Source organism: Atta colombica, unplaced genomic scaffold (assembly GCF_001594045.1).
Source record: "Atta colombica isolate Treedump-2 unplaced genomic scaffold, Acol1.0 scaffold160, whole genome shotgun sequence".
Lineage (NCBI taxonomy): Eukaryota > Metazoa > Arthropoda > Insecta > Hymenoptera > Formicidae > Atta > Atta colombica.
Window position 1 is genome coordinate 195,524 of NW_017259251.1, and position 8,000 is coordinate 203,523.

Below are 8,000 nucleotides of genomic sequence, written 5' to 3' on the forward strand. Positions count from 1 at the left end.
CTTGGATTCACACGCGAATCACGCGTTCTCTCACAATTGATACGACGCGATGCGGACGATGAGCCTATCCTGTTTTCCCAATAATAGACACCCCGCCGATAGACTAATTTTTGTCGTAGGACAAGCAAACGGACGGCACCCGATCGCGCGCGCGTGACGGTGATGATGGTGATGGCGATCCAAAAATCCCTCGCGCGAAAGAGGAACGCGGGAGGGAACCGGGACGCGGACGAGATGGACCGAACGGGTGGTGTTTAGGTGCACGCGCGCCGGCGCGATTCGGAATTTAATGCGAGTGCGCGAACGGACTCGGTATAACTGCGACACACAACGACGGCGGCCGTCAGTGTCGGCGGGTGGCGAGAGTCGACGCGGGAAGTGGGGAAGTCGGGCCCCGACGTGAGGGACCGTGGGGAAGGACCCCGGTCCGGTGCGCACCAGCGCGCACTGTTCTCGGTGCAGAGCTCTTGAACGCGGATCACGTTCGTTACATGGCTTTGCTCGCGCGCAGCGGAAGGCCGTTCTTCCGAGAGAGGATCGTGCGCGTGCAGCGTTCAATCAATTTAATTGACAAGTGTAATTGATCGAAAAAAAAAGTTGACGAATCAGACGCAAGAAACTTAAATCTTGCACGACTTTTAACTTTGTAAAATTATGGGATTTTCTCGAAACGTATATACTTGCGCGCGATTTTTCGAAAAATTGCTTTTAAAACATTCAAAACATTCGAGATATCGAATCTCGATTGCGGTCAGTTTTTCTTCGTTTTTGTCATACGACAAATTTTTCAAGCTTGGTTATAAGATAGAAAGAATCTCTTTGTTTTATAATTACAGGCTTGAAAAATTTGTAAGGCACTCATGATGTCAATATTATGTTACTGTATGCTGCGTGTTAAAGTCACCTGTTCCGCTAGCTTTGTTTATATAGGAAGTTATTTACTAGTTTAGTAATAAAAAGCGTAACGATGAAATAGCGGTGTCTAGATAGAATAGAGTAGTGAGACTTAAGCTGTAAGAAATTGATCAATCATAGTTGATTATTCTCTTCGTATTTGTTCGTAATTGGTCAATTTCTTACTTAGGCTTAAGACTTACTACTCTGTTGTAGACACGGCGAAAAACTATCTTAAATCAGATTTTAAACAGATTTATCAACATGATAGCTAATAAAACAAAAATTTGAAAATGTTTAATTAAAAGTGTCTGAATTTATTGCAAAGTTTACTTCAGACGATACGACTCGTAGCAGAATTCATGAATAGAAATTTTATTTATAATTTCATATATATAATAGAATATTTCAAGAATCAAGATATATAAAGGTAAAATATATACTATAAATAAAATTTTCTCTTACAATATAAAGTAAATTATAATTACAATTGCTTATTCGCGTAAACGTAATTCCAGAATTGTCTGTGTACATTTTTAGCATTTTGGAATTGCGTTTAATTACAAAGATAATATTACAAGATAAGGGAAGCGCGTTATGAACATATTTCTGTTTCGTGAAATTGATCCCCTTAGATCGTATGGATACCTTGAAACAATCAATGTCATTTACCGACCAGGAGCAGCGGCGGAAGAGAGGAAAACGCTACACGCACAAATATAGGTCCTTTTACTTTCGAATCGTCGAGTAACATGGTTACTGTTCTCCAAGGTGTTGGATTATAGAACACGTTAAACAGTAACACGTTATCGAGGGGATGCCGAGGGAAATCGCGTAATCGTCGGACGAGCGTTGAATCAGCATCGCGGAAACTTTAATTATTGGCGGCTTTCCACGGAGCGAGTCGCTTATCCACGAATTGCATCCACGGTTGGATGGCCGCTTACGGTAATGCGGGTGTTGCGCAACAAGTAAATGGCTAATAACCTCGAATTGAGAGATTTCCTTTCGAATGCGATTCCGCGTCATGGAAACGCGAACGGCTCGAACTTTATTTGGAAGGCACCACAGCTGTATCACTTATAAAAACGCTTGTAGTCTAGTTTTATTTGACAAACACGACAAACTTTTCGCGCCAATACTCTCACTGAGAAGAATACATCGTCGTCTTTTCAAGCTCTACGTAATTTTTAAGCTGAAATTAGCTGCATATAAGTTCAGAGTTGTGACGTTAGGCAAAGATTCACATTAAAATGCCAAGAAAATCAGCGCTTAACATTGATTAATCCTAACGTTTGTCCTGACATGTAATACAAAGACTGCATTGAGCAGAAAAAGCAGTGCTTTGCAATTGTTGTAAAATTTAAATCTATTTGATAATAAAGTCCCTATCCGCAAATGAGTCATACATTATTTCTACAAATTTTATTAAGTAAAAAAAAAAAATATTCAGATTTCTATTTTCATAGAAGAATCAATATAAACAAAGACAATATTATGTCGAATAATAACTGCTAATATTATTGTAAATTTCAAATTCTATTACTACAGTAAAAAAATTTAAAAGTTAAAAATTTAGTATTAAAATGTATTAAAAATTTTTCTTTATCTCATAAAAAAATATTTGTATGTGCATCTGTTGAATATAAAATATATCAATACTAAAATAATAATTTCAATATACATATATAAAATTTCTTTAATTTGCGAAAAATAGTTCATAATTATAAAATATTTCATTATTATCAATAAAATATTTATTGAATTATTCGCATGAATCGAATTATAAACAAGATAGGCGCATCAAATATGCTGCTACTGGAGATTTTGCTCATTTTCGATTCTCTACAATTTTCTACTTGTTATCTATGTAAAAATACTTTATCAATTTCTGTGTCTCTCATTATGCTATCTATTGCATTTTGTTCTTTTATTTTAATGTGTTGTTATACTTAATATACTTCAAAAAGTATTTTCATCCGTACTTTATAATATATTATAATTATGAGATTATCTCACACATATTGTCTTAAAGGATGTCCAAAGTACGTCTACATCATAAAGACGCCGCTCGGAGAATTATGTTCTATGAGACTTTTTAAATAAAGATATTTGAAATATTTTATTTTGATTTCACTTTTTTTTATCGCATTATATTTAATTTTTTTCTACAAAATATACTTAATGCCTTTTTTTTATATTTTTAATATAAAAATTTTATATTCTTATTCAATTATTATTAATAAAATGATACAGACACATATTGAGTATATTTATTCAATAAAATGTTACTAAAATAATTACACTGCTAGAGTGCGCTGAGATTAACGTTCATCAGAATTCTGGTAATATTGCATATGTTTAAAAGTATCTATGTGAGCTCTGTAAAATTCAACTGAAAAATATTAAACAAATCTTTATAATATAATATACTATAATTCTTATAATATAATATAGTCTACCAAATATTGTAGCTGTAAAATCTCGAATCTTGTCATAACAACTAGAAATGTTTGATTCAAAGTGCATTTAATTATTAACACAATGTCATGGCTTATTTCGAGCTATAATTAAAAAAACTTTCAATTATTATAATTAACAAATTATTATAATTAACATTTCGGCTTACAAAGCCTTCCTCAGTGTTATAACGCAGAAATATACAATCATAAGTTAACGAACAAAGAATAACGGACAATAAAATTTAAAACCCATCAATGGTGAAGTATTAAAATATAAAAAAATATAAAAAAATTCAAACGTCAATAAGTATCCCGCCAGGTGACAAGATAGGAACATTTGGATATTTTAGTCAACAATAGATTAATTACATTCATCGATAAAATTGATTTGTCAAATTCCTCGGTTAAGATCGAGAATCCAGTTTGTCATAGATTTGTATCAAGCAATTTAAGAATTCTTTAGTTACGAGTATTTCATGATATTTTGTAGAACAATTAGATTTATTAAGATAATATATTATTAGTGTGAATCAGAGGTACAGAATCAAATAATAACTTATGATAATTTATATAAAATACTATAATCTAAACTTTCAGTCAAAGATCCGGTTAAGTTACATTAAAAATACAGACTGTTGCTCGTTTGAAAATTAACTGATGTGAACTATAGGTCAAATAAAAAAGTAAGACAATAAAATCAAATATAACAAATCTGTTCAAAACTGTGACCATTTATTTCTCATATATCAAGTATGTTGAAAAAAGAGTTATCCAATAACTCAGTATCTTTCATTAAATTTAAACTGTTTTTTTTGTTCTTTAATATTCTTTAATTTATATATTATTTTAGAAATATTTCTTTTTCGATAATTCTTTTCAAAACCAAGAGTACTAATTTTTTCTTAATCAAAGTCATGATTAGTTTCCATGATATGTTTCGAGATTACTGAGTATTTGGACTGATCTAATTTTATATTATTGTTCTTTAATTCTTGATCCAAAAAATTCAAACAATGGTCTTTCTCATATTAAATAGTAAATTTAAGTCTATCATGCTTCATTAAATGAATTTAAAATTTGAGTAACCTTATCTTTAGATGCAATCATAAAAACATCATCAACATATCTAAAGTACGCAGAAATTGTAAAGAATTTAACTCTCTCTTCCAAATCCTCCATGACAATGTCAAATCTAAAAACATGATTCGCTATAGATGCTTAAACAAGCTTAAATTTATCAAAATAAAGACAAAAATCACATGATAAAAATAATAATGTTATATATAAATTGTAGTAACTGCGATGCATATGTTGGCCAAACAAAGAAACAATTCTGCAATTGTTTCTTTGTTTGGCCAACATACGATATTGTGAAATTCTACATTCTATAATAAAAACATAGAATTTATAATTGAGAATTTGAAGGATAACGGATATCCTTTAGGAATGATTTTTTATTATATTAACAAAAAGATTAAAAGGCTAGTGAAAAATCCACGATGTGGTTAATAACATCAACTCTGATAACGTTGACACTGATGGAGTTTTAAGAGAGATAATGGTTTTCCTGTATATATGATCTATTTCTAATAAAATTACTAAGTCTATTAATAAAAATCTAAAAACATGATAGGTGCTTAAACAGTTTAAATTTATTAAAATAAAAACAAAAATCAACATGATAAAAATAATAATTATATAATATATATTATATAAATTGTAGTAACTGCGATGCATCGTAGGCGATGCATCGTGTTGGCCAAACGAAGAGACAATTGCAGATAAGAATTAAAGAATAATAATATAAAATTAGACCAGTCTAAACATACAGTAATCTCAAAAAATATCACGGAAACTAATCATGACTTTGATTAAGAAAAAATTAGTATTTTTGGTTTTGAAAATAATTATCGAAAAAGAAATATTTCTAAAATAATACATATTAAAGAACAAAAAAACAGTTTAAATTTAATGAAAGATACTAAAGATACTTATTGGATAACTCTTTTTTCAACATACTTGACAATATACGAGAACTAAATGGTCACAGTTTTGAACAGATTTATTATATTCGATTTTATTGTCTTACTTTTATTTGACCTATACTTCACATCAGTTAATTTTCAAACGAGCAACAGTCTGTATCTTTAATGTACTTAACCAGACTTGACTGAGAGTTTAGATTACAGAGAGTTTAGATATTTTATATAAATTACCGTAAGTTATTATTTGATTCTGTATCTTTGATTCACACTAATAATATATTATTTTAATAAATCTAATTGTTCTATAGAAATACTGTTCATGAAATATTCGTAACTAAAGAATTCTTAAATTGCTTGATACAAGTCTATGACAAACTGGATTCTCGATCTCAACCGAGGAATTTGACAAATCAATTTTATCGATGAACGTAATTAATCTACTCTAAAAAAAGTATCCAAATATTTCTGTCTTATTGTCACTTGGCGGGATACTTATTGAATTTTTTTTTATATTTTTTTATATTTTGACACTTCACCATTGATGAGTTTTAAATTTTATTGTATCCGTTATTCTTTGTTTATTAACTTATAATTGTATTTCTATGTTGTAGCATTGAGAAAGGCTTTGTCAGCCGAAATGTTTGTTAATTATAATAATTGAAAGTTATTTTAATTATAACTCGAAATAAGCCATGACATTGTGTTAATTTTTAAGAAAAAATTCGAGCATTTTTTTACTCTATTACATTTAATTATATATGTTGACATCAAAATCATTTTTTTTATGCATTAGGTAGAAAATCTATTATGGATTATATATTATCATACCGATATTAAAGTCATCAGGATGGACAAAATTGCGCTATAAAACTAAAAAAATGTTTTCACTTAATGAAAATATTTATTAAAGTTAAATTGAGAACAATTAATACAAAAAAACTTTGACTACATAAATTAACAATGAAAGGTATAAAAATGCAGTTAATATTGATAAACTTCAATATTATATATATATTGTCATTTAGATATTTATTTAATTTCCAAAATTGAATGTATATAAATATATATTCCATTATATACATTATATTACGTATATACTTTTAATTAATATTGTATGTACCTGGCAAACGAAATTATATCCAAAGTGGAAATATCCGATGCCAAATTTTACCTCTCTTAGTTATATTTGTAATATAAATTGCAAAATCTAATTGAAATAAATAATTGAATAAACGTTAGTTATACACTACTTTTCATGAAAGTTTAGAAATTTAAATTATTTAATAATTCTATACATAAATTTTATCTAATGAGCATATAAAAAATTAAGACATTATTATAAAACATCAATTTTACATTGTTAGAGCAAAGGAGCAACCCAATCCCTTAAGTTAAATAACATTTTGTTATTTTTAACTTCAATATGTGTCAAAATCAATAAATTTTTCAGTTTCAAAGTATAAACAGCGTTCATATTAATAATTAAATTTGAAACAAATTTAATATATTTTCTTGAATTACATCATACAACTCCAATGTTTTAATTAAGTTTACGGCATATTGAGAAAAATTAGGCGAATCTAAAAATGATTGAAAATAATTCAAATATAATTTATCAACGTTACAAATTTAACAATATATCCTTTGTATATTTTAGGCTACTTGTACATATATTCAAATTAATTACAAAAATTTTATAAATTATTAAAAAAAGTTTTAAAATATAATGTTAAATTACTATGTAACGTGCACAAGTATCCTGAAATATATGAGTATATAGTGTACAATTGCTGTTTCAATAATATTTCAATTTTTTGCATAATCATTGGATAAAATTTATGCAAGTGTTCAAACTTTCATGAGCGCTAGTAAAATTACGAATAGAATAGTTAAAATTTTATATAACATTTTATTGTAATTATTTACCTGTTCATCTAAGTCTTCATCGAGATTATAATTAGATAATTTGTGAAGAATTGCTACTGTCTCATTTATCTGAAATTGTTTTTATACAATTTGAATTTTATTACAATGTTTATAGTAAAATTGAAAATTTTACTTAATAAATAAGGTTATGTTATATCGAAAAAAATTTTGATGTAAATTTATTGTTGCAAAATTGTTACTCGCTTATTATTCTAGTTATAAATTAATAATGTTTTAATTCTACTATACCTTACAGTAAACAGTTTGACATACATAGTTTAGTGTAAGAAATATGGCGCTACATAAAATGAAATTCAAAGTTGCATATAAAAATTTGTAAATTACTAGAAATGTCCATATAAGTATTTGTTTATTTCCCAATATAAGTAGCCAATATATATTCATATAATATGGAATAATTGCTGAAAAGTTCCATAGCATTTGTAATAACATTTGTATGTTGAATATTTTATTTAGTTTGTGTAATATAAAGCATAGTTATAGGTGGACGTGTCTGTAAATAAATCATCAATGGTTATAATTAATAACCATAAAGACACATATGTATAATATAAGAAATATTAAGTAAAATATACTTTTAGAGCCAAGAATTTGATTTAAACTATAGTTGTAATTTGTGATCAGTTCAAAATATGCAATTATAGTTGAAGTTAATTATTTTTGAATATGTATTTGTATATGCATACATATTATATATTATATATATATATAT